Raw genomic sequence first — 19,873 nt, 5'->3', positions numbered from 1 at the left:
GCTCAGAAATCGGTTCTGAGTTATTTGAACTTGGAGGCAATGAAGGGTGTTTTGCAAGGAAACCATCTGTGGCTGGTGATTGTTTGAAGCAGGAACCTTGACATTTAAGAAGTTTTAGGCTGCACACGCATAAGATCTCATTCAAAACCAACCAATGAACAACAATACAGATATTTCATGTAATTTATTTCTTACCATTCCTCCATTTTTAGCTGGTTACATTTTCTCTAAAGATTGATATTAAAAATAGAAAGAGCAAGAAGTAGCTGTTGAAGGCCAGGTCAAACTGTTTTGCCATTCGAATTGTCCTGGCTCCTCGGGCAGAGTAAATCTTATAGCTTTATCTGGAGTTGTAGAGACTGAACCTGGAAGTTTTTGCATGCCAAGCATAGCAAGATGTATTAGGCAAACGGGCAAATCTTGGCAGTGCTGTGTGTTTAATTTAAGGCCATATCAAATGTGTAATGTAGAGAGTAGGAAAATTCTAAGTGCTGAAAGAGGATGTGGAATGGGGAACTAATTGAGCACCAGCAACTGAGAAGATTTGAAAAATATTGTTGATGCTATCCCACACATTATCATGTGCTAAAACAACACTGCCATCCACAAAAGAAAATGTCAGTGTACACATTACACTGAGAGAGCAAATTAACAACAAAGAACAGAGGAAGTGGAAAGCTGAGGCAAGAGTAAAACTGTATGAACCAATTCTGAAATTAGTTAGAGCATGTTCATATGACTGCAACTGGAAGACAGACCAAATAGGATAATGCCAAAGATGGTCGCAGTGAATCCACTTATAGCCTGAATCAGAGACAGTCAGTTTAGCCCAGGAGGAATCTACACTAGAGACCCTTCCCTTTCTTAGGGAACATTGTCCCAGTATTTATGCAAACTCCACTTACCCTCATTGAGGCAAATGCCAATGAACACAGTGGAGTTTCCACTGTGTTGAAAATGTGCTCTTGTTTCATGCAGAAATGCAATTGCAAAAGTAAGGGAGGGAAAGGTGATGCATTCAGGCCTTTAAAAAAATCTGTTTTCTTAATCCATTAAGCCATGTAGAAGTACAAAGGAGCGAACAAGTGGAGCTCTTTTGAAAAGGACTGATGGCTCCTCATAGAGAAGGAAAGATGGGGAGAGAAGAGGAGGAAATTGTGGTGCTGCTTTAATGGACTTCCACCTCCTATGGATGAAGCCACCAGGATCAGCACCCTGATTCTGCTTCATCCAGAAGCTATTCCTGAAAGCATGTTCATCCCCTCTGTACTGACTGTCTTAAGAGTAAGCATTAAGACAGGGTCATTTCCTTCTGAGAAAACATGTGTATGGGGACATTTTCAGCTAGTAGTTTCAGCAGAAGAGGGAGAAGCAAAACAGCATTGCATTTACTGCCAGGGATGGAGAGAGAGAAGCCATAAGGGGAGTGAGGGAGATGGGAATACAATTGAAGGCTAAATGAGCTTATCTCCTGCTCAGACTTGCTTGTTGTGTTGCTGAAGTTTGACAGACACTTCCTCCTGCAGCACAACTACCCCCCACGCCCAGCCCCCTAACAAATTGAAGTCAGTCCTCTCCACAGGACTGTATTGTAAATTTCGCACACACTGAAATACATGCCACAAAAAATATGTGCCAACATACTGTTGTGAGCAGGTCCCTTTCCTTCTTCCTTCCAGCTATCAAACACAAGGCAATCCTTCAATTCTTTTATTGAAACTTAACAGATGTTGCACAGTATGAACTCTAAACCATCTTCGAGGGAGACGCATTGGCCCAGATAAAGAGTTGAATCCAAACTGGAAACTTCCCTCTGCCACTCCCTTTCCATCAGGCTTCTTACTCCACCATTAGGGTGGCTCTTCCCACTTGAAGGGAAGATGGCTGAAATGACTAAGACCTTTCAAGAGAGCAGCTTGTTTTCCCCAAAAACTTCTTACTGGGTCAAAAACTGGTGTAGGGTCTTCCTCCCTCCCTTCCTGAAAGCTCTCCTGCCTCTTCCAAAGCAGGCTGGTTCTCACACTTTGCCTGAGATCCTTCACTAGGTAACCATGAAATGCCAAAGTCCTCAGCCCCACCTTGTTCCTCTACCTCATCCTCAGAATCAGACGAATCCATCTGAATAGTCTGTAGTGAGAAGCAACAGGCCCACTTTCCACACACATAAAAATTTTGCGATACAACCGGCCTGAAGGAAACTGGGATATAATGGCAGAAACAATGCAAGGAAGGCAGTTTATAGTGTCATGTTACAGGCCTATGAATGGGACATTGAAATGCTGGTAAAAATGTCCAGTGTAGTTGCCACACTTCCTCAATGTTGCAGTGGTGCCGGCATGTGCAGGCACTTAAGGTGCAATCCAGTGCACAGTCAGACAGCAAACAACCCCTTGCAGCTTCCAGCATCCCCAGCTAGCTACAGTACTGGGAATTGTAGGATATTTCTCTGTTCAAGCTTGTATAAAATTCTGCCCTTCATATTGCAAGTGTGTACACATTTACCAAGATGTAAGTCCCATAGGATTCAATAGATCTTACTCTTGAGTAAACATGCACAGATTTCCACTGTCAGATATCTTATACTACACCATGGCTGTAATTGCATGTACCCCTACTTGGGATTCAGGCCTGTGTGATTTATTTCTGGGTAAACACAGGGTTCCAGAGAACATATATCTGAGATCTTAAGTGTTAAGAGCTTTCTATAATACAAAGCTGTGTTTGGTATTATGCTTTTCATAGAAAAATAATAGATTCTATACAGCATTTTAGCGGAAAGTTGCAGTACAGCCTCTATTTGCACATTTGCTATATATACTGCGATCACTAACATGATTTACAATGAATACTCTAAATGGTTTTAATTTATTGAGTCCTTTCTCTAACTTGTAGGTTGCTATAAAAATGCCTTTTTCATTTCAGTTTGCAAACTGCTTGCCCTCCCCCTATCGATAGAAGAGATTCAGCCCTACAGAGGAAAGAGCAATAAAATCTCTTTGATTACATCCACTTACTATTTTATTTGATAGATTAAATGGGCCAAAGCATTCTACTTTGGAGATTAAGAAATAAAGCTCAAAGCAGCAGAAAGCACATCCCATTTTATCTCTTGAATAAAGAGCCTTTTGCATGAGTTTCTGGGTGCACCATGCAATGTTTTCTATAGGCACCATGGCAAAGAAAACCTAATAAAAATGACAAATTAATGAAGCATGAGACTCATTTTTATGGTTATGAGAAACACATTGTGTCCTTGGTTTTTGATAGGCAAATACAAGAGATGTATTGCTTTGACAGCTTATTTAATATAGAAAGCATTCATCATAACATTATACAAGTTAAAACCTTCTCTTGCATATTTTCATTGTGTTTCATTTATTTCCATTTTTCCTAACACAGTTGACTAGAATCATTTATTCTTCTTGCAGAAATATTCTACTGAGATTTGTTCATTCAATTTTGTTTCTGAAAATGCTATTTGATTTCAACTAGATTAGTTTATAAAATTAACATGCAGGTCTGGCCCAAGATGCTTTGCTGCCTGAGATGAAGGACAAGATGGTGCTCATGATCAGACTTCTTGCTGAAGTTCAGACTGGAACTTCAGTGCTGGTAACAGGATGACATTCTCCACCTCACCTGAGGGCAGCAGGCTAGTCTGGGGGCAAATGGCAAGTTGTGTGGTTCACATATCACTCTGCCTTCCAGCCCTGATCCCAGCATCTGCTACCTGTGGAAACCTCTTCACAGAGGCAGTTGCGCGGCTGATATGTTTTTGAGGATAACAAAAACCGTGAAAGACTGTTGCTGTTGTGCGCCACTGAAACTAACAGGACAGTGGGGCATGTGGCTGATGAAGTTGCCTTCCAGGAAGAGCAGAGAAGGCCAATCCCATCTCATTGCTTAATCCTTATAGCCAGATCCATCACCTCCACATGCCTTCCCTAATGTGGTCCATGCCCTCAGGATGTTTGGGATGACAATCCCCAGCCGGTATGGCCAATGATAAGATGTGGGAAAGGGTTTGGTGTGAAACACCTGGAGGGCACTCCCCTAGGGAAGGTCTCCTGGTGCTATGGCGGCCATGCCCCTGTGCTTCTGGCCTGCACAGAGTGCCAAACAAAGGCACAGAGGCAGAGCTTAAGTGAAAGGAAAGAAGTGAAAACTGGGGACATGGAATAGCTACTAGGGTGGCCAGCTGTCTTACCTTCCATAGTCCTGCATTTTCGAAAAGAACAATCCTCTATTTCAAAGAAGCATCCTCCACTTCAAGAGGTGTCCAACCCAATATAGTTTAAAATCAAAGAAATATAAGGAGGGAGAATAGGCGAGGACCATGAGGTTGCACATCTATAGTATATGTTAATTTATCCAATTAATATAGGTTTTTTTCTCAAAGTTTCAAGAGGCAAACCTACAGTATCAAACCTTCAAAGCATTGATTTCTATGCCGTCCATTAGCTGAAGCACTATGAGAAGTTTATAGGACAGAACATCATCATAGAACAGTAAATCCATACAATAATTTTAAAAAATATTAATCAGCAATCAGACTTTATAGTCTGCATTGCACTATAGGCCTTCTTGAACATCTGGGTCTTGTGGAGATGTATAAATATCAGAATTCCAGGGGCTTGCCTAAGGATGGTGGGTGAAGTGCTCCAGAGGTTTCACTAAACACTTGGCTGCAACCCAGGTGCATGTGGCAACCGCAAAAACGTTTTGTTTCATTATTGCAAATAGCAGACAGGGACATAAGGAGTGAGGGTTACAGTAACTTGGTCCCAAGTTTGCCTGTTAAGTTACTGGCAGTGACTGTAATTTTTTTCAGGTGTGACTTGCTGTCAGAAAGAGGCTCTTATTCTCTAGTATGAAAATACTGCAGTTTGAAATCTGCAAAACTGCTCCAGAGAGCTTTGGCTATTGGGGGTATAGAAATTAAATATAAATAAATATTAAATCCTCATGCTAGAAATACAACACTGAAGGCAAACCCGTGGTCTGTGTGCATCAAATGAGAAACATTAGCTGTACTCTTGTAGAAAGATCCATGAAGCACTCTACCAGTGATGATGTATAAAAAGAGCCAAAATTTTTTGTACAAAGCTCACTAATGCCACCCATTACACATGCCAAAACAATGCTCGGCAGTTTAATGCAAAACAGAGGGGGACAGAAAGTAGTCCCCCGAGTGTTTCACTTCCTAACCAGTGACCATGCTGGCAGGGAGTTGTGATCCAAAATATCTTGAAGTTGGATAGACACTTCTGCTGGATCAACTACACTGGCAGAAATGGACTTCCTCAGTTCATATTCCAGCTCCCTGATATCTCTGCAGGGGACCCTGCAGAATGGGTTGAGCCATGGAGAGTGAAACTCTCAAAAGTCATGGGGAAGAACTTATGCAAGCAGAGTTCTGCCTCTCAGAGGAGACTTCATTTCATGGTACCCAAAGCATTAGTCTCAACACTCGTGGAACGCGTACATGGAAACATAAGGGAGGCCATGCTGGATCAGATGAAAGGCCAATGTTATCTGGCACTTTGTACACCCAGTGGCAAAGCATAAGGAGAACATAAATGCAATAGCACTCTCCTGCTCATGTGCTCAGCATCCGGTTTTGGGAGACATACTGCATCTGGTTTTGGGGGACATACATGGGCACCTGGGCTGGTAGCCATCAACAGCCTTATTTGTCGAATACCCGTTTAAAGCTGTCCAACTTGGTGGCTATCGCTGTATCTTGTCCCTTCTGCCCTCTGTTGCAACATCTTATTTTCTCTTGATTCACCTTTTAAAGGGTGATAAAAACAAGCGCCTCTTTAAAGCCAGTAATTGTTTCTTAATGGTGGGTACTCTGTCACATTAGCTACGCTGCGCTATCTCAGAGAAAACTTTGATGTGATTTGCCCAACTATTAAGACGATTAGTGTGAACTTGAAATTGATTTATTTTGCCTATTGCATTAACCTTTTCTGGCAGACTCATCAGTTATGATATAGGGCATGACAAATGCACCTTGGTGTCTAAACATTCTCTTTACAAAATTGAATGTAAAAGCTAGTTCACTGTATGCTACACCCTACCATAATGATAGGAAGGTGACAAAAGCTTCACATGACGTCTTTATTACTGCAAGCTAAATAAAGGATTTGAAAGAAAGTCTGCTTTGACACACATTTGATGATACTTTAGAGTAAAGATTTTGAGAAGACACCTCAATTTTTAGGGACCTATAAACAAGAATTACTAAATTAATGCAAGGTGGCATAGGCTTGTTTATGTTACCAAAGTTTATTTTATGTAGATCTGTGAATATGTTCCATTTCCTATATGAATTCAAGACCTTTATTTTAAAAAAGAGAAAAAAGAGCAGATTGTTAATTTGTATTTTTAAAGGGACATAAAAACAGAACATTTCTTTGGCATTAAACACTGAACAGAGTTTCTATTTGGTATAGAAATTAAGTGCAGTCCATATGTAACTATGGCACCAGACAGTATTGTATGAAAGACCACATTTGAAGACCAGCAAAGAAGAAAAAAATTAAATAAGAAACCAGAAAATCATTTAAATGAAAAATGTTGTTCTATCTATTGTACTGAAAATATGCACATACTATGTTTCTCTGGGGTATAGATTACCATATGACACAGGGGAACTTGTAATGTTATTTAATCTACCAGGTGTATGTGGTAAGAAATGCCCTTCCCAAAGTACATGGCAGAAGTGTTAACTAACTGCTTCTATCATGATCTTTGAATTAAGACTATAATGTGGAAGTAGTATTCAAGGAACTGAGTGCAAGTGAGCTTTCTTCTGCAAATGCAGATTCTGTTGCCGAAGAGGCCGCTTCCCTCTTCATTTTGCAGAACTGCAGTAGGAAAAACCTCAAAGAAAATGCTGCCTGAACATGGAAGGAATTTTGTATTGTATTCTAAACCAGACATGACTTTTTCTATCACCCACTGGCAAGTTTGAAGGCAATCTGTAAAACTGATCAATTTAATGGCTATAGTCAGAGATTACAGAATTAAATGATCTGGGATTGCAGAGGGCAACCTACTCTGGTGGGTAAAGTCTTTGGTAGGGATTGAGTGCTAAAGCACTGAAGGACGGCCTGCAGCAGCTGTTACATGTGAAAGCTCTAAACTTTCACATGTAGAGTCTAAAGGCTTGGTGAGAGAAGGAGGCAAGTAGAGACATCATTTCCCTGCTTCTGGTGCAGCTGGATCAACCTTTCCCCCATCACAGCTGCCATGAAGGGGCAGTTCCTTCATGTGAGAAAGCAGAGGTACAGCTGTTCTTCTGAACCACTTGACTAATCCTTCTCCCACAGAGTGGGCATGAAACACCAACTGCCCTGAGGGAAGACATATGGAGAGAATGGGGGCAGTTCCTGAGCCAGTTGGCCTCACCCTTCCTTCAACAGCAGCTTCTACAGAAGACCAGTTTTCCATGAGAAAGAACAAGGGAGGAAGGTGAAGAGCTGCCAGTGTTCCTGAATCAAGGAGCATTGCATCTTCTCATGCTCCCATCTTACTATGTTCAGAAGTAATAGCTCTTCAGAAGTACTAATATTCTCTGCTGTTGTGAGGTTGACGGACTAACACAGAAGAAAGTTTTGTTGAGCACAATGGGCCTTACAACAACTATACATGCATGGGATTGCACTGTAAGGCAGTGACACTTTGGTTTCATTTAAAACAGAGTAAAACGTTAGTCATGGCTTCCATCCTATTGATTTCATTGGGAACTGATCTGTATCCAAACCATCATGATGTTTGCTGTTCGTGTTGTTGCAAGGGACAATCAGTTAACTAGAACCCCTGCTTACAAGTGGCAAGGCCTTAGTTCTACCTCTGATCTGGCAAGATCAGAGAAATGTTACTTATTTTGATGTGAAGAAGCCCAGAAACAAATAGGCAAAACCAGCTGTAAATAGATGTATACTGGGATAAGGTATTACAACATTTAGTAGCCAAAAATCAGTTAGGGAAAGAAAATGATGTCATGACAACAGAAAAAGAAATCATGATAAAGCAAGGCTTGCATCACCAGCCCAGCTTTCTGCTTGCAAAGGCTACCCTCTGCCAGAGTGACCATGCCCTATCTCTTCTTTTGATAAGTTTTATAAGTTGGCATGATGCATGGCATGTCTTACTGTGTTCTTTTAATCCTGCCTTTTCATATATATTTATATTTGCTGACATTTTGTTTACTCTGTTGTTTTACAGAAATTTCTCATCTTGCTCCGTGGCTGGGGCATGAACTCACAGCCTTGTCTCATCAATTTACCCTTTTCTTAGATCAAGCTGAAGTAATAAGGTGCCAGTAATAGGCCACAAGCACTTTGATTCTGAAAAGTAGCCTTTTTAGTTAAGTCTCTTTGGTACCTTAATATGATCACTGCCTTAATCTATAGCACCTGCAGCTCCCTTATTGTTGTTTTACTGCTTTGTCTGATTCCTTCTGTTGCTTTTGAGTTCGGAATGCTAATATGCTGTTGTTGAAGCTATTCTCTCTACCCTTCCCTTGTCACTTGCCTCCTGTGTCCACTGCTTCCTAGTGACGAGCATAATGACAGAGCTTTGGCTATTGGGCAGCACATGAATTTATATTAAATCAACTCCGAGCCACAACTCCAATTTGTGCTAGCTACACTGGCTACATGGGCTACCAATGTCAACTACATGCGGTCGCAGTTCAAAATGAGAGTCAGGGTGGTGTCATGGTTACGAGCGTGAGACTGGGACTCAGAAAATAGGTCTAGTCCCTGCTTAGCCGTGGAGCCAACTGAGTGACTTTGAGCTAGTCACAGACTCTCAGCCTGATCTATCTCACAGGGTTGTTGTTGTGGAGACAAGAATGAGAGCAAGAAGAAAAGAATTATGCAAGCTGCTTGTAAGAAAAATGTGGGATATAAATCAAATAAATAAATAAACAAATAAAGTGCTGATCATAAACCCCTAAACAGCTTGGGACCAGGATAGTTGAAGGACTGTCTCAACCTTTATAATACAGGCCACATTGAACTCTTCCTCAGCAGTCCTTCTTGAGTGCCAGCTTTTAATATCAGTTAGGCTGATCTTCTTGAGAGAGACAGAGAGCCTTTTCAGAGGTGGCTTCATTCCAGTGGCCTCATGCCAGGCTCTGCTTGTTTAGCTTGGCCTTAAGAATCTTCCATTTCAATCCTCCCTTTAATGGAGGGCACAAATAACTTGCACAATCAGAGGAGCAGTATTTTCAAGTATGTTTTATATTCACTATTCTCATTTTACCATGTCACAAACATTTATATACAGCCTTGAAAAGCAGCCCAGAAAAAGGAATAAATATGGTTTAAATATTTGCACTGTAAGTTTGTTTAATAGGATTATTGTGCTTTATGAATGCTGCAACTTTGGGGGCCTCTCACTCTGTGCTCTTTTCTCAGCTGTGCACCTTTTCCGATTCAGGGAAGACCCTCTGAGCAAATCACAGCACTTTGCTTCACAGCTGGTTTCCTTTCAGAGTCTATTTCAGGGCTGCAATAAGATAAGAGCTTGGTGTCCAGGTTTGTTTTTGTGTCTCAGGCTGCCTTGGTGGTTTCTTGGACATGTTGTCCCAGGACTGATCCTGACATCAAATGTCAGCCACAGAAAGCCATCAGGGCAGGCTTTTTCTAGTCACCTCCAGCCACAAGGGAAGCCCCACTGCTCCAAATATAGTGCACAGAAAAGAGGTGCAGATATCTCAAGCTTCAGCACTTGAACTACAGGAGTATCAGTGATTATTGACTATGGGATCTTACAAGCAAAAAAGGAACAGAAAATAAATAGATAGATAGAAGACACTAATATTTCACTAAATAACAGAGCAATACAAAAGACTAAAATGCATTAGCAGATTTTTAAAAATGGAACTTGAACTGCAGAGCTTAAAAATAGCATTCTGCAATAGATTATGGAAATAAACTGTCGTTGCTACCTGTCTAAAATACAGAAACAATTTACTTGACTTGCAAGTCAATTCTAGATCTTTTCCCTATATTAGAGCATCAATTCAGTACTCATCTTTCTGCATTTTAGGGCATCACACTCAGTCTTCATTCCCAGCAAGGAGAAACATTGTTGAGGAAATCTCTCTCTCTCAAATTTCTAGGCAGCATTTAAGTTTGGAACCACCTCAGTGTGGTGTAAAAGATAAAAACCACATAAACTGAGCACAGTGAATGCAATAAAAGCAAACCTGCTAATTAAATAAAAACAAAACCAAATTCAGTAGCTTGGGCCCAAAGTATTTATGGCTTTAAAGATTAAAAACAGTATTTAAAGGGCAAAATACTATGAATGTTCAGACAGGAAAAAGTCCTAAAACTTCCAGTACTTCCCAAGCAGGCAGATCCCCCCCCCCCCCGCCACACACACACACAGGTGCAGTATCCTTGTCACATGAGCAATGAGCACAGAATTTCCCATTTTTAATGGTTAGAGGCTTCAGCCTTCTGCAGCTCTGTTTCTGCATGAAAAAGTCTCCTTTCTGAGTTGAGGGGAAATGAATGCCTCCTAAAAGGAGTGTGAGGGGGATTTTTGACTCTGACTGATTTAATATGGCAAAGGCATCCCAATTTCATAAGGTATACTTTCAGAGTGCAAAACAGTAAGGACAACTTGTCCTCGGAATGCCCTCGCCCCATATTTATTCTGCATGAGTCACAGTTGCTGCCGCACTTCTGCTGAGGGCAAGCAGTTTTGCTTCATTATATTTATATCGGGGTGATTTACATCAGGACAAAGACGCTCCTTAAGTGTTGTCATTTAGCTGGACGCATCAGTTGATTGCTTCATCAAGCTCATAGCAAGTGCCTGAGGTCTGAACAAACAATGGAGTTGCAGCACATAACTACTTTGCATGGTTTCATGGATAAACTTGGAGACCCTCTGAATAAACAGACAGTTGGTGGAAACAAAATTGTATCTGGAAGGCAGTTTCTGCACTGCAGGTGACTACCTGGCCGGTCTCTCTCCACTCTCACCTGCAATCCTACACACACTCACCTGGGACTAACAGTCATGGAACCCAATGGGACTCACATCTGCATAGCTTTGGATAGCGCTATGCTGCAAATATAGGAGAGATTATAAGCCCATGTGGTGTAGTGTTGGAATGCTGGGCAAGGATTCAGACGTTCCAGATTCTAGTCCCCACGTGGCCGTGAAGCCCAGTACATGATGTTGGCCCACCCACTGACTCTCAGCATAAACAACCTGCCAGGGTTGTTGTGAGATCAAATGGAGAGAAGGGGGATTGTGTGAGCTACATACTTTGGCTTCCTTGTCAGAGGAAAAAAGTGCAAGGTATAATATTATAATGATATTTAACTGGCTTATTCAATGCCAATGCCAGGAAATCCAAATGGTACCCTTTTGAGCAGTATGAACGCAAAAATAAATTAAAGAAGTCACAGTCTACTGCCCTTTGGGCGTCCCTCAAAATCTGGTGCATTTGACAGATTGTACAGGTGGTCTGGAACTGTATTTTGTCGCATGCAGTGCCATAGACAAATTTACTCAACCCATCCAGTGATGTGGTGGGGTCGGATAGTGTTCATTATAAAAAGGATGGCATTGTAAATAACTGTAAAATGGAATATAAGAATAGATGGGATGGGATGGGATGGGGGTGTCTGTTACGGGTTGGAATCCATAAAATGGGTTAAAGTTTAGAGTTTTCATTGTAAAAGGGATAAAATGAACCACCTAGGATAACAGCAATCATTACCAATATATGATATACATATATGGGATGAGATGGGAAGGAGTACAACGTATAAAAAAGGGACGTGATGAGGTATAAGGAATAATATGGGATGATCAAAAACAGCATAGTTAGGATGAGGGTGTTTAGTATGTGGCCCCCTTTAGCTCTGGACAAACCCTTCTGGCTCTAGATGTGTTCCTTTTCTCCTACCAAACCAATGTTGCCCCAGCCATGATGCGCTGCCTGAAGAAAGTTCTTAAGGAACCGTGTAAAAATAACTCCTGATAAATGCACTGCTTTATTCTTTCAAAAATGACTGCTCTTCACAGGAGATATTTTCTTTCACAGGAGAAAGATTTATGAAATACGGCAAGGCAGCATCAAGACCTTAGCAACCTTAATTTAAGACAATTTTCTCCTTCATTCTTCAGTGCAAATTGCTGAGCAATCCAAATTACTTTTTTTACCTTTTTCTCCCTATGATGCAGTTTATATCATGCTAAGATCACAGTTTCCTGCTATTAATTATACACAATAAGGCTTGCTTTTTATCTCATGCTCACTGGGAACAATTGTATGTGGAGGGAGAAAACATAAAAATAAAGCAAGATACACCACACAGACCAGCCACTCTAGTCTATGAAATTCATTTCAGCCACGCATCCTGCCTTGAAAACTCATTTCATTTTAAAGAGCTGTAAAGGAATCATGGCTATATCCGGGACTGCTTATTGCAGTGGGCCCGAGAATAATCCTTCTGGGCCAATTCCTTCAACGTTAGTTCAGACAAAAATAAAAAATAAAAAAGCCCTCCAAAAGCCATCACTAGATAAATCTGACCTTATGTTAAGCCACAAAAATAATAAAATGCAATCTGGGAAGTGAAAGATGGATAAGGTAAAGGTTACCCTGTCACAAGGTTGCCTGTTCAGTGCAGCAGGGGCTATGTGCAGATCGTCACAGGACTTGCTCAGCTGAGAGGCACCTCCGGATTCCCTCCTCAAGGATCTACAGGATTGCCACTGCTGGTTTCTAAGAATTATGGATTCCCCTTTTTTAAAGTCTACATTCGAGAGCTTCTAACCGCTATTGACTTTAATTCATAATTTTGCACATTAGTTTCTTGGTTTGTGTGTGTGTGTGGTGTGTGTTTCTGATGTTTTAAATCTCATTTTGCAAATTTTCTTGTGAAGAGGATATATGCTGAAAGGTAGGTCCAAATAGAAGGAAGGAAGGGAGGGAGGGAGGGAGGGAGGAAAAAAAGAGTCAGCACCAGGAAGATCAAAGCAAAGACAAGAGTTGTATTCCCTAAATATGACATTTGCCTGAGGGTTATTGTTAAAGTTGTTTAATTTTATTTTGTGAGCCACTTTGCGATCCAGGACTTTTCTAGATGAACCTTTTACTGTCCATTCACCACTCTCCAATCACAGAAATTTAATGATACTTAGATGATGATGTCATCTTCTGGTGTCCCTCCTTTGATTTCCTGTGGCTTTCATGGGATTTTAAGAGCAGGGGATATGCAAATGCTTTTGGATTTGTGAAACAAGATGCAACTCTGCATCGGTGCAGTAGCATTATTCCACTGTATTCCACTATATCATCGCATCACCTAGAGAGGCTATGTAGTAGAAAGTACAGAGAGACAGGAGCAGAAGGACTTTGGGGCAGAGTTAAGTTAAAATCTTAATCCTGCAAAGAATCTAAGAGCAGAAGCAGTGAGTTAAAACAACTCATCTGGAAAAGTCCCCAGTCATAGCCCCAAAAGTAAAATGAAAAAGTAACAATAAACCAACTTTGAGATATTCAGGGAAATTACAGTGGAAAAGTGCTATACACTGGTGTGTGAGATAAGCAAGCATGCTGGAATCCACCCAGAGATCCATATGAGTAGCACCCAATGCACATGTGGGTTCTTGTCTGGCAAGAACAGAAAAGGGACCCTCCAGGATCAGACCTAGGGTCAATTGAGACTGGCTGCACAAGGTTCAATAGTGACCAAATAGATGCATCCTAGAAGCCCACAAACAAGGCATGAAGATACGGTGCCTCTGAAGAAGCTATGATGGTTGCTATTCCTATTCTCTGTGGATTTGCCTAGTCTAATTTTACTAAGCATATAAGGATGTCTTGCCCAAACTGGGCCTCCAAAGGTTGGACATGAACTTCTTAACCACAGGCCTTGTGGCTTGGCACAGATTCAGCAAGATCTGAGGATCCATGGCTGGGAATGCAAATACAATTTAGGACTGCACCCTTAATGACTGGAAGATTCTGAAACTGGAGGCTTATACTGCAAGAAAGGCAAAAAAGAAAATATGATCTTTGCCTCTCCATCAAGCACCCTGCATTTTTTGCTAGATGGGCTTTTTGGTACACCTAGCAATGGAATTTCAAAAGATGCTGGACAAGCCTCAGGTTGGCCCACATCCCAACCTGTCTTGACTCTTTCTCTCCCTGTCATTCCAAATGCACACTTTTCTCTGTGGTTCTTTCTCTTCTGGTGGCAAGGAGTCTGGGATCTCCAACTGCACTTTCTATGAGTGACATGCTGTCTCTAACTTTAGAAGAATTTTACAAGCCATCCCTGGGATGCTTGCCCAGGACCCATAATATTTCTCCGTTGTTGGTTTTACTTATTTTTTAATTTCTTATTTCTCTTTAACCCACTTTGGTCAACAATTGGGTCACAGGATTCTGGACCAGCTGACATTTCCAAACAGTGGTCTATATGTGTGGAAGTGTTGGCAAGATAGCCTTTTAAGAATGGAACCAGAGGTGCTTCTCATCCCACTCTCCGCCAAATGCACCAAAATGAGGGCTGCCTCGTAAACAAGCTTATTTGTTTGTACATGTTAATTTATTGAATTCTAGAGTACAAAAATATGGAACACAGTTATTAATGTATAATGTGACAGTATTAGCTTTGGTGTCAAGACATAGTGAAGAGAACAGACTTCAAAAAGAGAGGCATGGAAATTACACTCATTAGTGTTTTAATCTTTTGCAAGCAACTTGTTGCAGAGGAGAAGTCTCATGAATATATGAAGTGACAAGTCACAGGCTTGTTCTTTGTTTCCAGAAAAACAACTTGAATGGCAAAAGGTGGAAAAAATGGAGACGGGACTGTATTGTTCTTTATTTTTCATGATTTATTTTTCACTGTGCAATCACAATTTCCTTCTAAGGATTTTTAACTGGTAAATTACTTGTACAACAAGGTAGCTGTGGAAACTTTTGCTTTAAGTTTCTGTTATCCACAGATTGTCATGTCATCCAAACCACAGACTGATTAATTTTATCTATGGACAAAATCCATCTGAAGTCCTAGTTAATGCAAAATAACTTAATTATACCTCAATGGCCATTCATTTCAGTGGGTATACTTTAAGTAGGGCTTAGGTTGGATTTCACCAGATGGTCTGCCTGAAACAAGCCAAATTCAATCCCCAGGTTATGAAGCTGACTTGTTTCAACTAACAGTAGTTGAGATTAAGGTTTGGGTGATATACTGCATCAGTCAGTATACATCAGATGGAAAAGAACCTGTGGTTCAGGTGCCTCTCATCACATGAAACTGAATTAGTAAGTCCCCCTAGGTTTTCTCTGCTCACTCTTTTCCCTCTTTTACAAATATCTAATTTAAACCCACCTGACTTCTGCCTTAAAAAGGTCCACAAACCAGATAAACTGTCCCTCATGCTTCTTGGGTGGCCATCCCCGACCTTTTAGGCTGGCTATGAACCTGGCATCCACCCTGTGGATTTTGAAGCTTCTGTTGCAAGCAAATGTCCACAAACCAGAATTCTCATGCCATCTTTACAGAATGTTAACAGCATGCCTTGGTCTCTTGCCTCACCGCCATGAGAGAAAACCAGCAGTTCCAAATCACAACTTGTTCTTCAATTGGCAAAGGCAAAATGACCCTGCACTGCACTATGGGAGCCCTTATTTCTGTCAACAGTTCCTTGGACTGCTTTATGAAGCAGCATGGTAAGGCTCAAACCATGCAGTTTATTTCACTGTGTATGTGCAAACATTAGTAAAGCTTTTTCTTCCTACTGCAAGTGCAAAGCCTTTGAAAGAGCAGAAGCCTGGAACAACTTGTGCCTGTATATAAGAGATGTTCTGACTTTTGTTCTAATATTTTGGTAAAGCAGTGATTCCTCAGTTTGGAAGCAAACCTATAAAGTTCTACAACTTTTTCCTGCCCTGAAGGCTGAAACAGAAACTTCAGAGATGAAGAACGAATGACTCATAAGGCCAAACCTCCCATCCCAAATCATTACATCAACATTGTAAATGAACGCCTTTGGTAGGAAAGGTGCTCATGGGTTGTACTAAACCTCTGTTGATGCTGCTGTTTTGTTTTGTTTTTTAAGGCTCTTCAGTTTCTACTGTAGACTTTGGATCGAAATTTGAATAAGACTGTTATCTTTTTCTGTTTCCCAATCTTTTTCCTGACTAGAGTACACAAACAAGATTGCTCATCATCCTCCCTGGGATGGATAAACAGTTAAGAAAGTCTTATCTTCTCTGAGTGGGTCCAGGGGAACTGTTTTCTAGCATTAGTATACTGTACTAAGATTTGCTCTATTTAATGCATTGTAGGAGACTAGTTAACAGAATTCCCGCAGGCCTAATAGAAACCTAATTTGCAGAAGGCAGGGAAAATGGCAAACTGAAAACAGCTTACATAATCACTCTAAGTTGCCATAGCTATTGAATGAGACAAATTGTCATGCTTTGGGTCTCCCAACCATTTCTTCCTGGAATATTAATTCTGATTAACTTTAAGAATGGAGTTAAGCAGCAATTTAAATGGTATATTTAAAAATACAAGTGTAATTATTAATACATTCCGAACTTGTTAGAACAAACAACTAGTTCAACAAATTGGTTTTCCACATTCTTCATGGGCAATCATGGTCTGCAATCAGACTGAGTTGTGACCTTTAAATGATATGTATCAATTAGCACACACTAATTATATGCAAACTGGTATCCTCTTTTGTCCTCTGTTTCAGAAATGCTTACCTGGCTATCCTTAACTGTTCCCTTTTCTATGCTGCTGGGTTAATATTTCTAATCCATACATCTGTGTAAGTTAGAGTCATTGGCCTGCAATTCAAAAATACTGTGTTGGTAGAACACAACTGCCTCTGTGCCCCAAACTGTGTTCCTTCCAGGGTCTGGGGTGGGACAGGATTGTACTTCCCCTTGAAAAATGTTCTGGTTAACCCAAAGCTCTGCCATTCTTCCATCTGTATGGCCTATTAAGCTGGGTCAACTCTGAAGCATGGTAGAGTGACCCCAGCAAGGTTTAAACAGAACCATGATGAGTTGCTCAGGCCTGGTTTTTGTCCTAACAGGGCTTGATGAAAGCCAAACAGTTTTGGACATCCTTAAAGCATGTTCACCCACATCTAGAAACTCCTGCCATATAATTCTTCTAAAGTAAACACACACCTCTGGAGTGTCATTCTGTCTAGTTGGATTTATATTCCTGCCTCCCTGGGGCTAGCATTTGTTTCACAAGATGTCTTCTATAATTCTTGACATAGACAGTATGTCTTACTTTGGGTTTGTGTTCTGCTTTTTTGCTTGCTATGCTTCTGCAGCCAAAATACATTTATATAAAGCATGCTTCTGCAGATGAAGGATGGCTATCACTGTGCGTTTGTTAGTAGAAAATCAGGAAGGTGAAATGGCAAACACACGCCCATTAACATTCTTGAGCGCTGAACTGCTAGGTAGGCCATCATAATCTACCCTTCTCGAAGGAAAGCAATTAATTATTAGCATGACAAAGGGCTACTGAGATATTATGCCTAAGGCTTTAATCAAATGCAATTTGCCAGTTGATTTTTATTCAGCCCTTCTAATACTCCGCATAGCTCAAAATTTCACCATAATTTTCTCTCTAATTATTAAATTTGATCTCAGTGGAAATAGCTGACTTACAGCACACAGTTGAAAGAAAGAGGCATGCATGCATGCACTCTCGCATGCGCACACACCTGCAAGTATAACTTTTGCTAGATTTGTATGCTTTCACAATATTGATAAAAATTACAGTATTTAATATTCAGCAGTTGGAAAAATGGCAACCATGAAGAATGAAGAGGTTTCTCTTCTCAAGTATATTGTTCCACTACTCCAGTTGGATTTTCCAAGGAACTTATTTTTATCTTTAGCTTTTAAGTATACTTCTGTAGCTGAAAAGCTGAATACACTCACTGTGAAGTAATACCTGGACACTTGGGTCTATACATGCAAGAGAGTGAGTTGATAGAATCTCAAAAAGGTAGCATAGATTTTAAATTGCTTGTGAAGTATGTCACTGCTGAATTCTTCCCCATGTTCACACTCACACACAAAATTCCCTGCAAGCTAAAAAGAGACAAAACTCTACCACATCAGTTCTAGAAAAGTTCTGATTCAATCTTGTTCTGTTGTGTTAGCTCACTGTTGCTTTTTTAACTTTAGTTTTTTGTTGTATTTAACACACTAAAAATGTGGCATTCTTCTTTCAACCTACATACGATAGTTTAGTGTTCACGTTACCAAAAAAAGGACACCAATTTGCATGTACGTGTACTAATTTTGACTTATAGATGCTTTACTTATAGATGCTTTATTTATTTAAAGTTTTTATAAACTGTCCCTTTACTGGCATCTTGGGTCAGTTTACAATATTTAGAGAGAGTTAGTGGCATTTCAACAGAAAACAATACATCTCACCATAGTGGGTAAGAGTGTGATGAGGTGACCTCTGTGCTTTTTCAGTCTGATGTCCAGGTGATCTGGCAACTTCAAGGCAACTTGTAACAGAAGAGGGAATAGAGGAAAGATTCACAGCTGAGGCCAGAATGAATGGTGGGCAGTTTGTGTCAGCTGGAGAAAGCCATTTAGAATGAGGAAAGGAAGAGTTAGGGAAAGGCTGAGGATGGAGGAAGTTAGGCGTCTGAGTGGGTGAAATCAAATACCGTGTGATTAAGAAGTGATAGAGAGATGTCACTTAAAGCAGAGACGTGGTGTTCTGTTTTAGGACCATTATTATTACTATCTATCAACTAGTTGTTTGTTCTGAACATCGACCTGTTAAATACATTTATTCTCTGATATTACTCATGTACTTAGTGGGTTTGAAGACTGACGTAACTTACTCCATGTGCTAAGGAGTAGAGGATAGCAGCTGGCACTTTGGGTGTCAAGAAAAAGTCTGGTCTGCGTGACTTCTAGGGTATGAGGCCTTATAGGAGAGCCCTAGACATACCATGCCCTGGATCTTCCTTTGTGTTGTCTTTAAATGGCTTTGAACCCTTCCTTCAGATAGAGGACTGCTTCTAAACAATAGGTCACCTTGCCATCCTACACAAAGCAGTACAGTTCATTGAATCATCTCACCTCAGGACAGAATCATTTCATTCCTACTTCTTTCTGCTGCACGTACAGATAACGCTGCACTTCTGAAAAAGCACAAGGAAATGTTCTTGGGGTTGTGGTGTGTGACCTTCACTGAATGGAAGGATGAATGCTTCTTAATCGAGACCCTTGAATGTATATACACTTTACAAGTCTTTGGTCTTCGAAGGCAATTTCAGTTGCTAATGATGCATAAATAATAAATGACATACAAAAAATCTGTTTGTCCCTCATTCATAATGCCTTTAGTGGTAGAAAATTTAGTCAAACTGACTTCAAAGAATGTAGAACATGCATTGGAAAGATGTGAGTAGTTAGAGTTTCTCACATTTTGCAACATTGCTGCATATCCTGTTGTCTTTCGCCATCACCACAGAACTCACAATAGTTATGTGCAGCTTTGCCAGGAAGTCCAACACCTACACACTGACCAGCAGTGGCTCTGAGAGATTTCTGGGCAGGGTGCCCTCCAAGGAGCCGCCCAGTGCTGCCCTTGCCTTAGTTTGCTAACCTGCCCCATTTCTCTGCCCCTCTCCCCTCTGTCTGCTCTCCTCCCAACTATCCCCCAGAAACTTGGCAGGTGGCATCAGGCAGGGGTCTTTTTCCTTCTTTAAAAAATAAAAAAGCATCAGGTGAGTATGGTTGGTGGGACACCAAGTCTGAGGAACTTTTTTTTTTTTTTAAAGAGAAGCGTAACTC

The 19,873-nt window shown here is 40.7% G+C and overlaps 1 protein-coding gene across 1 annotated transcript in view; it reads right to left on the bottom strand.

Moving 5' to 3' along the window:
• The window catches only part of ZNF804B (zinc finger protein 804B), a 231,742-nt gene that overhangs the window by 108,247 nt on the left and 103,622 nt on the right, over window positions 1–19,873 (bottom strand). The window lies entirely within an intron of this gene.

Source organism: Varanus komodoensis, unplaced genomic scaffold (assembly GCF_004798865.1).
Source record: "Varanus komodoensis strain SLA01 unplaced genomic scaffold, ASM479886v1 scaffold15, whole genome shotgun sequence".
NCBI classification, from domain to species: domain Eukaryota; kingdom Metazoa; phylum Chordata; class Lepidosauria; order Squamata; family Varanidae; genus Varanus; species Varanus komodoensis.
Note: the sequence above shows the minus strand (reverse complement) of the source record. Positions and strands in the feature narration are given on the sequence as shown.